Source organism: Syngnathus scovelli, chromosome 6, assembly GCF_024217435.2.
Source record: "Syngnathus scovelli strain Florida chromosome 6, RoL_Ssco_1.2, whole genome shotgun sequence".
Classification (NCBI taxonomy): domain Eukaryota; kingdom Metazoa; phylum Chordata; class Actinopteri; order Syngnathiformes; family Syngnathidae; genus Syngnathus; species Syngnathus scovelli.
The window spans coordinates 19626981-19644237 of record NC_090852.1 but is presented as its reverse complement, the minus strand read 5'-3'; the positions used below and the strand labels follow the sequence as shown (position 1 = coordinate 19644237).

The 17257-nt window shown below is 45.0% G+C and overlaps 1 long non-coding RNA gene across 2 annotated transcripts in view; it reads left to right on the top strand.

Annotated features, from left to right (window-relative positions):
- LOC125970757 (uncharacterized) overlaps nt 1-17257 on the top strand; it is a 38326-nt gene that overhangs the window by 5753 nt on the left and 15316 nt on the right. For both annotated transcript variants that reach the window (XR_007482258.2, XR_007482259.2), the window contains exon 4: nt 12761-12873. This is a non-coding gene — a long non-coding RNA (uncharacterized lncRNA). The remainder of the gene's footprint in view (nt 1-12760; nt 12874-17257) is intronic.

Below are 17257 nucleotides of genomic sequence, written 5' to 3'. Positions count from 1 at the left end.
CCCCCGCAACGGGAGCACACAGTCCCGTTGCACTCAGCCCGAGGCCTTGTTAGCGGTAATAAAGCGTGTAAACAAAGCGCGGCGGGCGGCGTATTTTAAGGTCATGGCAAACAGCAGCAATAACCTCGCAGTCAGCACAAAGCCGTCTCCCTGATGTGGCGGCGGCGGCGCAATCTCCCTATTTAAATCTGCTGACACGCGGAAACGGCAACATGAGCTAATGCACTACTTAAAGAGCATAATCGTTCTTTCCCTTCCTGTTAATGAATGCTAATTAGGAGTCTGGAGCAGTTTCTGGCATGTGCTGGCTGGCCCTCTAATGTGCCGTATTGTTCTCCTCGCTTCAGCTCAGCACTAATGCTGCTGTGCCAGCTATTAAAGTCAGATAAGCCATCCATCTTTAACGTTGCCAGCCAAAGCCACGCTAATAGCTCAGCCATTAAATTGTTCATTTCCACGGCTTCCGCTTTTTGTCCTTTTAGTTGTCTCTGCCCGCACGTGAGCCGACTCCATGTTTGGCAAGAAAATAAATAACAAGATGTCCGTCGTGTCAAGCCCTAAAAGGTTTTCAGGTGTGACTCTTAAACGGGGAGACGTAATAATGTGATGTAATGCGTGAAATGACTCGCTAGTAATAAGGTTAATCACATCCACACTTTTAACGAGCAGTAGGGGCCGTATTAGCGGCCATATTATTCCCATTCTGGAGTCATGTTGATTTTACTATTGATTTTAAGATCTGGCACTTATTCACAAGGCAATTTAGTCTACGTAGGCCACTGAGAATTGGCAGCCAAGAAAAGGAAGACAGAAATGAGCCATTTCCACAAGCTCTTCATTTTAATACAAAGCCAGCCGTAAAGTGCAAATCACAACCCAGTTGTCGCTACCAGGAAATGATGGGTTCAAAAAAGAAAAAAAAAGGTTTCTGTTTCTGCCAAAAAATAAAAACGGCAAATGTAGGACGTCTAGAATTTTTTTTTCTCATTCCGTGTCTGTTGAATGATGAATACGTTGCCATCAGAGTGAGAGAGTAAATCCAACAAGGTGATATTTGTCATCTTCCCACAGAGTGTTTGGTTTATAGAGCGTGGATGACTAATGGGGCTTGTGGTTGACCAGGCCCGTCCCGCCCCGCCCGCAACATGGGAAGACTCAACTTGCGAGACTTTATTAGTCTACTCCTCATCATGTTTCACATTGCCATTTGTGCACCGGCCGGCCGGCCGGCAAACGCTAATGAATTAAACAGAACCCGGCGTTGTTTACGTATGACAACCGGTCCGTTAATAGACCTTTCGCCGCTGTTTATACAAAATACACGAGGCAATCGTGTGTGATCGATGGCGTAGGCGGCGACAATTGCTTTGGCAACCGAATCGGACAGCGTCGCTGTTTCAAGGCTAATTGAGAATATTTAAAAACACATTGGCTCTGGAAGGCTTGTAGCGCGTATTCGACGATCCAACTAAAACGTAGTTTAGCCATCGTCAAAAACATAATTAGGAGATTTGCAGTGAATAATGGATCAGGGTCAAACTGACATCGTTTAAATTCACTGAGCTTCGCACGTCTTCACGCTATTTCCATTCTTTGTAAGAGATGGAAAATGCAAAAATAATTAGAAAAAAAAATCACACACTCCCTGTGCAAGGAAATGCAAGAACACGCAATCTGTAAGAATGACCAGATGTAGCATGTTGTAGCATGAAAATATGTTTTGATAAAACTTCTCTCAGCGAGACTATTAAAGCTTAGCATCGTTCATGTTTCATTCTTCTGGAATGCCATGTGAATTAAGGACAAGTCGCAGCAAGAAATACTCACGATCACATGCTGGTGGTGTGAGTAATTATTTGCAGTTTGCGCAACACAATGTCAACATACAAGTGGGGAGTCGGCGCCACATTCATTGCTTGCTTGTAAAGAACCCGGCCCGAGATATGACAATGACGAGCTTCCGTGTCGGTGTTATTTTTACAACGTAGTCAAGCATGCTCCCAATGAAAACGTGCACCATTTTCCTAGATGACCCCCACTACCACGTGGTATTTATGTAGATGTACTCAAAGATGGATGTGAATCTTAATGATAGGGATTCCCCTCAAAGCACCTTCATTAAGTTGATGTAGTGAAATTGATAAGATTCAAATGTTTCCCTCCTTCGATTAAGCAAAGCAGCTGTAAAAATGTGAAATATGTCAAAGAACTGCCACATAACTTTGCAACTTCACTCGTAACCCGATATGTCGACTTGCTTTCAAATCTGGATACATCACCCAGCTACTTTTAAGTTCATTACCCTCCACTGAAGCAAAAATAATTCGAGTATGTACCTGATACCTTGGGTCAAATACCAAAGAACTAGTATTTGCAAAACCTTTTAAAAGATAAAGAGCCTTATCTTTCGCAACAGCCATAACCTTTTTGTCGTACCAACCAACCAGTTTCACAAACAAACCAGACAGTTTTCGGTTTTGATGTTTAGGAAACGAGCGTGTCTGCATAAACACATCCGGTACGAGGTGCAGTCTTTGTTCTTTGCTGTTGATTGACACGCATCCGCCTTCTCTCGCAACCGCTAACAGCTTAGCATGCTATGGAATGCCGCTCGACACAGAAGGCAAAACAGGTCTTAGTGGAGCGCAAACAGCCACGGGCCCGTATGGCGCCACCGCTTCGTAGAACAGACAATCATCAGGACTATTATTACCACCAGCATCTTTGCTTGTTTTTTTTTTTTTTTATGTCTGCCAAAACCTCAGCGTGATACCTGCTAAGTGATTAGCATGCGCTTTCCCACAAGAAACTGCTGCAGGTGTGAGCATTCTTTAGAAGGAAGGAGTGGTCCTCAAAAGAGCTACACTTCTGGGGCTGGAGCTTTCTTAGATAAGGATTACGCACAATACAAAGGCCTTTCCAGGCGTGCTGCTCTTGATCTGACCTCTGACAAGGATAATCCAGAAGCTTGTTCCACCTATTTAAAACGTAATTGCTCGCTGTCACAGAACAGGAATCTTTCCTCCCTTTTTTTTCTTTTTTACAAGGACCATAAGAGCCAACAACATCAATCTTCTTTGCGGAGCGGAGTAGCTCATCAGCCTAAAAGGGCGGATAAGTAATCTGGCAGATGAAAGATAGGAGGAAACCCTTGTGAGCCAACACAGCTAGAAAGGAGTAGTAGCTTGTGGTGGAATTGTTTGTGTGTTTCTGGGCGGCGCCGCAGCACACAGTTTAGCCTGGAGCGCAAAGGGAAGAAGGGCGCAGCAGGTTTAAGCAACGTGGCCGCAACGTGGGGGGGCGGGGTGGTGTCACCTTGCGGGTGTCAAGCCCTACTCGCCTTGAGCCATTGCTCCGTTGAGCAAAACATTTGAGGAATGACTGATTTATATGGCAGCTGTTGAACACTTTTTCTCATGGCGCTCCAAGCGTAACAGCTGACAAAGGCAGGCCGATGCTGTGAGGAGCCAAATGCCATTGCATGAGGTCAACTGGAAGCTCCTGGTTGTCATTTGGATTAAGGGAAAATAGGTCCCACCAGATCCAGCAGGTGGCCAAAAAGAGAAATATTTGCATGTAGTACTGCTTCCAGTGCCGTCCGTCAATAGGAGCGAATGAGTTAACATGTTTTTCGACCAGCACAGAAGTTGACAGTGAATCAATTGAATGACTCCAATTTGTCTTGATGGCCTTAAGAGTCAGTTGATCAACAAAAAACTGTAATTAATCATTCATTCATTCAGCAATGAATTAGGCCCTTCTCTAGTGGCTAAAATGTGATGAGACGGATATTACTTCACCCAACATATTCTGTCTAGCAACATATTAAGTATCCATTAAACTAAAAATGTGCCGTGAGAAGATAAATTGTGGAAGAAAAAAAAAACATCACAGTAAAAACATTTTTAATCTTTGTATGGAGCCAACCTTAGTGCTTGGTGCCCGACCAATTAGTTTCACGTGTAAAGTTTCTGCTGAGATGTCTGCTTCTTTTTTTTTTTTTTCCCAATGACCAATCTTTCTAATCATTATTCTAAAATGCCAAACTCCAGAGAGACGCTTTAGAAGTGGAGCAGTTTGATATCTGAGATGAAGGCGCCTCGCTCGCTTGTTCGCTCGCAGCACACCGGGCGGGCCACTGTAACCTTATTTCACGCTGGCTCTCAAATAGCGTCAAGAATTTGTGAGGCAGTTAGTGGCCGTCATTAATAACCACCCTGGCCGGCTTGACAGCTGCTGATTGGAATGAAGAGCAGTGCTACAGCAGACGGCTCCAAATTTCCCTGACAGGCAGCCATGTCTCCATTACGGGGCGTCGCTGGGCTGCCAAAACAGCAGTCATCAGAGAAGAGAGAAAACACGCTTTCACACCACAGGCACCTTCCCGTTGCCTTTGCTGGAAGGAAAGCATTAACACAGCAACAAGCACATAAACACATAGTCTAGTCCTTGCGGCAGATATCATTTTCCATCAAAGTCAACATCTGTTGGCTTCATGCTAAGCTAGCTTTGACCTCTCGCTCGTGTCTGTTTAAAAAAATGCAATTAGTAACTACAGCTCTGGAGTGACAACAACAACAACAAAGTGGGTCATGTTTTTCGAGATTATTTTCAAATATGCATAATCTGTAAATTCACTGTCCTGGGTCTTTAAATGTAGTCATCGCGGTCTTAAACGGACGGACGGACGGGACGGGACAACAATGATTTGATCTAAAATGACTTGAGCAGTTTGTTTTTAGCAAGCGAGCGTCATGCTGATGGTTATGTTTTGTAACCCAAAGGTTAAAGTTAGAAAATGGTGGTGGACTGAAGTAGAAGTCACATCATGTCTTTACAATATGGCACCCAAACCACAATGTCTAACCGTGGAAAATGTTATTAGCTTAAATGTGTCAGCCGGCCGGCCAGGGCAGCTTGTTTACTCTCCAGTGGGCGCAAATCACAGCTCTATTACCCACAGGAATGTTGCTTCGCAGCACAGGCTGTGATTACAATTACCCTGAAATGTCTTCGGTCAAACTAATTATAAGTACATGTCATTTTTAGAAGTGGTAAAGTGACACTGGACAGAGTGCTGCTGTGACATTGTGTCTTTATTTTCTCACATGAGATGTTTTGGCCAAAGAGTAAGGAGCCAAATAAAGACATGTCTTTCCTGGAAGTATAAAAGTGCACACCGCGCTGATTACATTTCAATGAGTTACTGTAGTGTAGAGTGATGTGGTCATTTGACAAAAATAAACTTCTGCATCATTCTCACGTATGTTGTTCTAAGCCCAATTGTCAATGTTGCATCATATGCTGATTATAAAACTACTTTTTTTTTTTTTTGAGTCGTGCAGGTCAGGCATTTTTCTTTCGAGGGTGGAGTGACTGAAAGTTTGTGGCCTTGAACATTTTGATCCCTGTAATGACAGAGGGCTTTGGCATGGGTCATCCTGTCAGCACTCGGCATCCGCACATGCCTGCTGCGAGGCAAGGCGCGTACATGACAATATATGAACGCCCGTATAGATTCGTACACGTGCACATCGTTGGAACGCATTCATGGTGTTTCCGTTCATTTGAATGAGGAAGGATGATTTGAAAGGAAGCACATTGCTATTTAGAAGATTGAAGTGTGTGTGTGTGTGGGGGGGGGTCCATGTCCCACTAAGAGAAGTTGTTGCTAGGCAGATGCAGTGTAGGATTTATTTATTTATTTATTAATCATTACACTCGGGTAGCATAAAGAGCCTTAAAGCCATCAAAACGATCTCATTGTCATGTTAGCGTGGTGGACGGTAGCATGCCGGTTAGCATGGGTTCATAAATGATGTGAGATAAACATTGAGTCATGAATCCAATACATTGAACTACTGAAAAAGCACGGTACTGTACTAAAGTCAGTAGCGTTCAACTTTGAATTTTCCCTGATATGTCGTAACCCCAATTTGAATATTTACTAGTGATCTATTTGATTCACCCTCATCTCCTACCTAGTGAATAAACAAAGAAGCCCACAATGCACATCAATCCCCTGCAAGCACTTAGGGATGACACAAACAAACAAACAAACAAACACACATGCATAAAGACTGCAGAGGCGCCGCCACAGGAGGTGGCAGACAATCAAGAATGGGAGCCTTCATTTTATAGCTGCCGCTTCCTTGTCAGCTTTACTCCTGACAGCAATAAAACACTCCATAATAAAAGCCAGAATCCCGGCCGGGAAAGCAGCAGGACTGCAGCTATAGATAATCTACTCAGCTCGTACGCCTCACACTGCGTTTGCATTTCCTGTCCCAAAATTCAATATGCAGCTTTACGTCCGTTTTTTTTCCTCCCTGGTTTTAAGCGTAATGAAAAGCAGTGAGACGAAGCTTATCTGCTGGATCCACATGGGCAAAGCAATATTGTGACCTTCGCTACCTGTGGGAGCACAAGCTGCTTAATTAGCTGCTTGTATGTTGTCCAAACGGGAGCTCTGGAGAAATCAACCTCCGGGTAAAAACTAATAAGGGAATATCTGTTGAGTTGTAAAATAAAAATTAATCCTACAATAGAAATAAAAGACAAGTGATTTCAAATAGTATTCTCGTCGCTAGAGATCAATCGAGGGATTTTCCTCTCCATGATCTGCTTGGAAAACGGAGTGTTTGTCCCACGTCCCCCCCAAAGTCATTCGATGCTATTACCGGATAAGCTAACAGTTAGCCAAGCTTCGTCTCCTTCTTTTTTGCACTACTACTAGTATTATCGCGGGACCTCTGTTTTTTGGGGATAAATCCTATCCAACAATTATGGCTAACTCCTAACGGTATGAAAACCAAAGCAGCACTTACTGTAGGTAATAATGAAATGTCAATGCATTTGTTCCAGACCCCAAAATGTCAACAAAAATACATTTGATAGGGAATAACTATAATTTTACAGACAAAATAAAAAGTACCAGAAAAATCTTCAAAAAACAAACAAAATCGCGTGTAATAAAACCAGTGTCCGCTCCTTGCGACCAGTCTGAGTCCAAGGCACTTCTACAGCTAGGCCTCCAAAAGGCGGCTCCGCCACCTGCCTGCTCGCAAGGAGACTTGACATCTCCTCTAATCTCCTCAAAACCTTCAGCTGCTCTTGGCCTTTCTCGCCTCCCCCCCTTTAGCCGCATACGGCTGATCACACCAATCAAGCTTTGATTTACAGTATTTACACCGTCCTGTTGCCTCCGCTGTGGGAATGCGAGGAACGGAACGGCCCGGCCCAGCCCGGCCCGGCCCTCCCTGCAGGCGGCATAAATGCCAACCAATCAGCGATGGCGGCTTGTTCCCCTTGGCAGGCTTCCCCGTGGTGGCTGCGATCACAGTGTTAACAACACGTGACCTGGCCTCACAGCCCACAGTAATTGAGGTTACATCCCAGGCAATACTTTGATGAATAATTAAAAGGGCAGAAAGAGAACTCAAAGTAACTTAGCCAGTGCCCTGGGGTCTAATAACGTGCTTGGACTGTATTCGGTAATCTATCCACCGCTGCTGGTTAATGTCACAGCTACATGTACGCAGACATACCACAGCAACACGCAATTGGGTCAAGCTAAAGGTGACATAACTGTATCATTGTCAGGTTGGGGTTCTCGTTCCGTCTCGTAGTATTTTCAGGTCGTGGGCAAAATGGTGGAAGTAGCACGTGTTACTTGTTTTCGACACCTAATCAAAAACGCACTTGTGTATTTATTTACTGTGTGTTACGCACAAATGTGGAACAAGAGCTACGTCGTGCCCTTGACACTTTGAAACCCGAGTGTGGAAACCCGAGTGGTGTTTATAAGTTGCCATTAAGCCTGCAAAGGGGATAGAGATTCACCTCCATAGCCGTGCCCGCCGTTAATGCCGCTAACGTCATTGGCAGAGTAACAGGGGTCATTCGCACTATGCCAAAATATGACCTGTTTGATGGACTGCACCCTGAGGATAAGATTAGAAACTGCAGTTTACTGAATACTTCCTGGGCTGACTTTTCTTCTTTCAAATTTGCACTGCTAAACACAAACGTGTTCTGCCATCTAGTGGCATACAGTGGAATTCCACTCAAATGAACCAAAAATGACCACGACTGGATTCTATAGCTGGTTAACGGGATGGTTTTCTTCTTGCGCATGTCAGGTTGTAGTGACCGAAGAAAACCACATTTGTTTTTCCTTTCTTCCGCTTTAAATGGTAGAACACAAGCTGGCGATTGTACTTAAATGGAGCGTTGGCACACTTTTTGCAGGTAGTGACAAACACGGCCTCTTTCCATTGTTAGGTCCTGCTGTGTCACAGCTCCAGCAGTGAGCAGAAAGGAGCTGCCAGTGCAGAATAATTAAGACCTGTGTGGAAGTGACAGGGTCACGAGGAGCTATGCGGGCGGGCGGGCGGCACAGCAAAGCTCGTCTTCTCAGCTGCTTCCTCTGTGAGCGAGCTGTCACGGCTCAGGCATATTTATAGCATCCAAGCAAGCACTCCACTCTCCCCTCTACCTCGCAGACAGATGTCACCTTCAAGCCACCGTATCTGGGACAAAACACAATGCTGTCAGCATTTCAACAGGACACACACACACACACACACACGCACACAAAATCAACACAAGTATTGGATTATTCGAAGGACGGACATCAACTCCTCATTCACTTTGACATCGAATTTTTGCCAGCACGGCATCGGTTCATTTATTTGTCGATATTTTGACAATTCTGAATTTGCTTTCCAAAACAAACCGCGGTGGTAATTGAAGTGACCTGGCAAGTACTCGACTGAAGATTGAATTGTTTGTTGGGCGATTTCCTTTCGGAAATGCGAAAAGATGCAAATGGTAGCTTTCTTGCCAGCTTATTTCCAAGATTTGGTCCAAGGGTGCTCATTATGTCTCAAACACTGAAATGTTGTTTCAAGTCACGCTTGTTGGACGTATTCCAACATGCGCAATGATGACCGGGTTCTCCGTTATGGGGGAATGAGTGTGGAAAAACGGGCATTTTCTTTAATCATTATTATTTAAATCAATGCTTTTGCCTAAAGCTACAAGTAGGAGACTTTTTAATTTGACGCCTCCGATAAATAATACATTTCACTGCTTTCTAATCCTTGTGTGTTGTAAACATGCAAACAAGGCCTCATGGCGCACAACAGAGACTCCTAAACTCATTTGAATTTCAACACAAAAATATACTCGGAGAATAAACACGGGGAACTGCGTAAAGTGCGCGTACGTCATCGTGGTGGTGGACTGTGTCGCTACTTCAGATAAGCGACAACTGGGCCTCGCTGACTGAATGTGTTGACATAGGTTTAATTCAGCTTGATACCAGACACCAGTAGTCCGTCTGAGCCGGCCGGCCGGTGTTAACCTCTCAGAGATACACACTGAAAATATACAAACAGCAAGCCTGACTGGCCAGCGGGGATTAAAAGAACTTTTGCGCCGTTCGCGCACCTTCCGCTCTTGCACCCGTTTGTAATATAAGTTACTCAAATACATCAAGCAATCATTTTGAGGAGAAGTCGTTTGCGTTCATGAGCTGCCAGCTAATAGTGTGGTACGTCGTCAGAATCGTATTCATCTCTCCGAGAGGCTCCTTTTCCGTCCGTCAAAGGGGCGATAAAGTTCAGTGGCGACGTACTAACGTCTTTTATAGCCGTGTGATGCGATTTATAAACGTGGCTATGATTTGATCCTTTAACCTTAAACAGGTTGCTAATGTGTCAGGGCATCTGGCTTGCGGTGTGATCTCCAGGCCCGCGGATGAAGTGTTGGTTACTCAATATCAGCATTCCTCGCAGGCCATGAGCCCGCCTCTGCCCAAGTGGCTTTCTTTTACCGCCGCAGCGGCGATAATCGGTTGATGCTTGCTGTCGGAGGACGTGGCAGGGAGCGGCTTTCCAGGATACGCGATCGCCTTGCTGACAAGTATGGCTAACCTCAGCTGCTTGGTCGACTCCTCTGTCACGAGGCGCTCTGGTGGGCTTAAGGGGAGTGGCGACGGGATCCTGCCTGCGGTAAAAAAAAAATATATATATCTGTGAGCCCCTCCAATCAAAAAAGACGCTCGTTCATTTGGTAACCAATAGAAGAGCTTCAATAAAGCCCCCCACGTGACCGAAGCGGCATCTGCAGTACAGGCCTCGGTGACCACGGGATAAAGCAACAATCAGGTGCTACATTGTTTAAGTGCGTTAGCTCAGATTAGACCGCCATTGACAAATGTCACAGTAACCTTCCGTATGCAGTCCGTGCTCCCCATTGGGCAAACAAACAAACGGCATGTACAGTATACAGGAAATAAAATTAGCTAGCAGGCTATACAATTACAAATTGTTTGTTATACTGAACATTAAAACCACATCTGACAAAAAATACAAGCTCAAAATTGGTTACACATGACATAACAGTATTTAAATGCAAAATGCACTTGCCCATTTGGAACAAACGGTTGTTAGCACCTGAACTCAACTCTTCAGCGTGATCTTGTGGTCGCCATCTTGTAGTCCAAATATACATCTAATATAAACAAATGTTCCAGCAAAATACACTTATCGGAGGGGAAGCGACCGTCCCGACTTTTTCGGTTTCCATCGAGTCACGGTGAAACGTTTGATGAAAACAAATAAACCTGAAGATGTCATTCATCAAGTAATATTCCGACGGCTCATTTTGTAGATCCCAAGCCTCCCCTCACTAGCTGACACTCTATCGCATATTCTCACAGTCAATTTCAAGTGCTGATGTGCAGAACAACGATTCTCTCGCATACGGTTAAATTACCGATGAAGAGGCCCGAAGAGCCGCACTCGAAGAAGGAGGGGCTCCTCCGTTCACCGCCACCTTGCACGGGAAATGCTAATGGCTGGCTGTCACAGACGATCGGTCAAATCGACTGGTTGAAATTAGCAGAGCGGATAAGACTGCAGTCTCAAGTCGCTACAGTGATGCTAACTGCTTCATTTGTACAAGGTGAGACAGAAATTTGGCAAAAAGAACTCAAAGAAACTGAAACTGTGCGCAAGTGACTTCAATTCTAAAGCTGAAGGCAATCTTGATCTTTTATTGAGGCCAGTCTGACCTTCATTTCTCTGTTGACATGAGACCAGTCTCGAAAGCTTTAAATTCATTCATGGAATTGAGACATGGTCAATGTGCTGCAAAAGTGCACACCTTGTGCCATCTGTTCCTCTGGTGGGACATACGTACTTGCTACTTCATTTATTAGCGAGTGCTACGCCGGCTACTGTTTCTCCAAACGAGAGCAGGTACATATTGTGCCCGTTTCGGAAGCCAATGTGCTCTTCGAAGAGGCTCGGTTGAATTCACTGCCAATTGACATCATTTATCTTTATTTAAGGCACAATTAAAGAACTTCCACTGTGCCACCAAAACATTTTTTTTAATATATAAACAAGCAAATATTTCACATTTCATGAAAAAGTGGCCAAGAAACAGTCTAGTGGTCATGTAGAAACAATGTTTGTCATCATTTCTGCGTTATTAAACGGGCTTACTTGATCCGAACTCAAGATTCTAATTCTGACTTCATCGCACTGTAAATCTTTCTGTTATTACACACTTAATAGTTCCACGCTTTTGATAATGACAGCTCACACTAGTCCCAAATCGTAAAGCTTTCAGTTAGTATGGCAGTAAATAAGAGACGAGCATTTTCACTCTCTTTTATTAATTACACAATGATGATGGCATCTGACAAAGACCCTCCCTCCCTCCCTCCCTCCCTCCCTCCCTCCCTCCCTCCCTCCCTCCCTCCGGGGGAGGCCCACGGGGCAGCGGCATATTATTATCGCCTCTTGTCACATCGTAAACATGAGCTACTACTTCTCGCTTTGGTTTATTCATGCAAGCTTAGCCGTCTTATGGATTCATTTGTCTTGTGCGGGACAACCTCAATTTCATTCTCTGTCTAATCTTGAGTACCTCAAACCGCCAATTAAGAGATGAGCCTGACTAAAATAACGACGGAAGAGACGATACCAAGTGATGATTGATGAGAAGTTCTCGAAAAGGAATTAAGATGATATCTATGTTGAGTTCTGGTGAGGTAGGAAGAAATGATCCCTTGATGGCTTGCTTAATTAGAATAAGTGAATCCCCCACTTATATGGAAATTGCGATATGATTTTTCATTCAATGATGTGCACGCGCATAATGATAGCAACCGCGGCCGTTCTCATCATGTTAATGAAGAGCGCTGCCGCTTAACACTTTGGCTGGACGAGAGGAACGGAAAGGAACGTTTTGTTAATTGGACATGGAGTGCTGCTGACAATAAGCTATGCATGGCGAGATTTGCCCGATCGGCCGGGCGAGCGAGCGAGCTGAGGATTTGTTATAATTGGCCCAAAGATGAGGAGCTCAAGCCAGCTGTAAGCATTCAGACTGTGACAGTGGACTCATATTGGCTTCTCCTCGGTGAAAATGAGCTGAAGATTCGCAGCCTCGGGAGACATAATACATGTCACAGTCTACAATAATGGTTCATTTGAAATCATGTAGCAGCCCTCTCGCTCTCCGTATCCTTCTTGGAGTTCACTTCCCCTCACTCTCAGCCGTTGGTTCCCTGTCGCCCGCCCATTCATCCTAAAAATGCTTTTCATCTTTCCCTGCCTCCACCCCCGCCCGCGCACCATTAGTCCCATCCCTCCACGCTCTAACGACCAAATGCATTTCCTCGATTTTCTCTGTCGCAACCGTTATTATCATCCCGGAGCTAATGTTTGAAATTCAATTGCAGCAATCCATATCCAGGCCAAATGACTGTCTCCCATTTGAAGCGGATTCCCAACATGAACACAAATGGCGTCTGTGGAGCAAAGATAAAAGCAGTTGGCTCCACGTATAGCCCAGGTAAGAATTCTCCAAACAACGCCTTCATGGTATATTCAAACAGAAATGCTTCGACAATGCTCGCCCTCCACCAGCCTTTCATATTCGTGCATTCCTAAGAGTGCGCGCGCACGCACACGCGCGTGACCTGAATTGCTCTCTTTGCAGCCGTAGAAAAAGTGCAACTCGGCCTATTAAAGTTTCACAACACGGCGTATCTATGTCTGCGCTTTTTCTTTTTTTCTTTGGCGCCAAGACCACACCGCCAGAGGGAAGGCGAGGTTTGGTTGAAGGTTGGGTGTTGAGACACCCACAATATTTCCCCCATCTCACCGCTCGCGAGACTCAATCACATCTGCGCTGTGCTTTCATGAATTAATAACGGGCACTTTGGAGGCCAGGCAGGAACACGGTGACCACATGCTGATGGAAGTTTAATGAGCAGCGCGGGGACTGCCATGGCACCGCCGCGTCTCCCGGCGCAATAGGCCATGTCCCCGGCCCTCCCCGCAGAGGCGCGGTGTTTGGGCTCTCATTACCTAGATAAATATATCTGCCCCGTAGATCAGTGCCCCCCACCAACCCCCAGCTTCTTCCTCCTCCCACCCTGGGGATGATATCACGACCCTGATTACTGTGCCCTGCCCTTGGGAGGGAGAACGGTTGGCCTGGCCTGGAATCACAAGAACAAAAAGATCAGTCTCAATTCCGCTCTCTGCTAAATATCATCCGTGACAGCAGCTGAGCCCGCCGAGCGTGACGCAGGTTCAGAGTGGTCCGGGCTCAGATCGTCCAAAGCCCACCATTGCAATTGTGCGTAGGCAATGACACGCAGTCGGTCATCGCAGAGGTTATAACGTATAGCTAACGGTGGAAGGCCCCGCCCCCTGGACAAAATGTCGATCTCCCTATCTCCCTCCTCCTCAACCCTCTACTCCACTGATGAGGCTCTGCGATGCAACACGCTCATTGATTTAAGAGCCACCGCAGACATTGATTTGAGATGGCCGAGGTAGCAGGGCACGGAGCTTCCTGTCCGTCTTAATGACTAGATCAAATGCATCACACCTCGTCAACCGGCCGCTCCGATATTGATTACGCTCCAGACCAAATCCAATCATTTGGAGTGAAATGTATTCTGTGATCCTTTACTTCATTTCTTTTGGCTGTGATCCTCAATTTGTAGCAAATACACTGGGGATTGGACTTAAACACACGCAGCAGCTCCCTGCTGACAAAGGCTGTGTAAATTCAGGCATGTTTATATATATTTATAATGTAGTGAGACTGTACATACTTGTAAAAACAACACTAGATCTTTAAATTCAGAACAAAAATGCTGCCACAGAGCATTCAGTCATTATATGCTTGCGAAAACATTTGTTTCATAACTTTAGCTCAGCCGTGTGGCTTTTCAACAAATTCATGTACGTTAACTCTGTGCGTGCGGGCACCACACTGCCCCTGGAGGCCAATGCGCAAACAGCAGGAGTAGTACATAATGTATTCCATGTTCAAAATGTGGTCAAATCTATGTGGCCTTATGAAAATATTAAATAGGTGAGATTTTGAATTGAGAAATGCAATCATAAGGAGGCATAGTCTTCAAACGTTGACATTTTACTGCCGCTGCCGTACACTTGGTAATGACATTATTTCAAGTTCTCCGCCGTGGCGATATTCCAATTCCAACATGACGACAAATAAGTCCCGCCTAGCGAACAGAACAAGACAGCCACGACACGCATGAATCTAAAAGTGTTCAGTTTGTGCATCTGTATTCAAAGTTGCAAGCCAAAGCTGGCTTTTGGAAGCAGATGTAATGAAACAGGAGGACCTGGGTGAATCCCCCCGTGCACCGGGTTCTCTTGGTTTCCCGACGTCTTGCACCTCTTGCTCTCATGTTTATATAAGAGCGCGGTCTCAATCATTCTCTCCAGCTGGTTGAAGGTTACTCGGGGCACGAGGGGTAACAAATGGGCTCTGCGCGCCATCTGAGAGCTAGCGGGGCTGAAGGCTGGATGGATAATGGCCTGTCATAATGGACAATATAAGCAGAACCCTCCTGAGACCAGGAAACCAAAGAACAAGTAGGCTGAATTATTCATGGTTACCATGGCGGCCCACACAGCTGCATTGCATTAGGCTCTTCATTAGCCGCGCCGTATCGGACAAAAAAAAATAGCAGCAATATTTCCCATTGAGAGAAGACATTATCCGAAGCTCTCGCGGGGGTTGACTCCTCGCTTAAATGCGCCTGAGTGCTGACCTTCGTCACCACGGTAATAATGCACTAAGGATTAAAATGCGATTCCATCCACGACAAGAGCTTCTCGTTGGAAAGATGGCTGCACGGCGACAGCTTGGGCCGCTCTGACATTGCACTCATTTCCCGCTAATAAGACACTTAACACGGGGCCCTCTCGCCTCTCAGACACAAGTGGGAGGGAGGGAGGGAGGGAGGGAGGGAAAATTGCTCGCTGCCTTCTATTTGCTTTTCAGCTAGGTGCAAATGCATCTGTCACTCACGTTAGATGTATCAATGAGATCATGTGGAACGTGCCGGAAAAACAGACCGTGGCGTTGTTTTCATCTCTATAACGTGGCATTGAAATGTAATAGTCAACATTTTCGGCATAGCTGTGACACTTAAGTTACATTTGATGATCAATAATTGATCAAGAATGGTGTCATCTGGAAGGTTAAGCTGTTTTGTTGCCACATAAATAGTCCAAAGTAAGAGGCAAGGTAGCCAAAATGTTTCTTATACTGGAAGGGTGCATACTGCATGATAAACGGAAACGTGTCACCTCCAAGTCGCCAATTAAGCACGCGTGACCTTTCCGTGCATAAACAACATGCACATATGGACATCAGTCAAACGCGCTCACGCGCCGGCGATCCAATTTCAGCAATGATCACGAAACACGAGCGGCTATCGAGAAGTCAATACGGCGTCATCTTAGCGAAGATTGTTCCCCGAGAGTGACGATATTGATCCTTCCGTGCGCTTACCGGTTATCCACCCGGCCGATAATAACAATCCCTCACAAACAAATATCTTTCATGTAGTCGAAACATTTATTGAAAATGAGTTGGCGCCTTGTTGGGTATCGATCATTTTTTGCCATTTATGTTTTTAAATATTACATTTAATCAAAGCCTAGCTCAAACTAGCCCAAGCACTTTCAGAAGCACCCACCTGCATTTAGAACTTAACATTTATTGCCAATTTAATTCCGACATTTTATGTCTGCATTTTTCAAAGAAAGTCATTGCGCAATATTCTCTTAGGTCAAATATCAGCGAACTTGTGTTCATTGCCCCTCCACACAGCAACTCTTTAAACCGGCTGAATTTATTTGTATTACTCGGAGGGGATTCAAATAAAGGCCTTGTCATATTTAAATTTGGCTGTAATCCCTTCATTTGATGTATGCTTCCAATAAAGCGCAGCAAAACCTATTGGAAAATACCAATTTCATTTTCATAATCCTTTTTGAACTGTAAACTCCATCTGTAGTTTAAAGTGATGACTCATTCAAAGCATCATCTTAATCCTTTTTTTTTTTTTATTCATGCAGCTTAGTCCTAACACCGAGGGGAACGGGGCGAAATTGAAAGCTGCCGTCAGTGCAATAAACCCGATTCAGATACAAGCAGAAGGGCGGGCACAATGTCATTATCATACAAGGGCACAAAAGTGTGTCCCTCAGCGCCCAGCGTGTCTGCCTTCCTTCTCATCTTTGAGTTCCTTTTTCCCTCTCATTACATAATTTCACGCTACAACATCGTCGGTCGAGAATTGTTTGCTAACACTAACCACGTTGCAATTAGCGTCAGTACGTTTAGTTTTGGCGCAGTTGAAGACATTCAACACCATGTGAACATAGCGACTGCAATTAGGAGCGGAAAGAAAAACATCAAACCCGGACGGGACCCTGATGGATGGATGATTCATCAACACAATAATACACTTGTTGCTTGCATGCCATTGAAGAGGTCATGAGGATTTATGGTTGTCATCTCTTTTTTGCTTTCCACGATCCTATTCTGTTGTTTTTTTTTTGACATCATCCATATTGGCAGTTGCTAGCTAGCTTCTAGTGCCATACAGCATGATGCACCTCTCCTGGGTAATCACACCCACTCGCCCTGATTTTCATTGTGCAAGAGCTGACATTTGTGCTGCCAAGTGGAGGGGAGGGGAGGGGAGGGGCGGGGAGGAGAGAGGAGCCTGCAAACAAGCTTGTGCTGAGCCATTTTGTCTTGTAATGCCAGTTTGATCCTCACGGGGCAGCGTTGGGATAAAGGAGCAATATTTTTTTACGATATGTTGCTCATGATTGAGTAGGTGATTTTTGTCGTGGCGCAACAATTTTGATATGTTCACTTTTAAGGATTT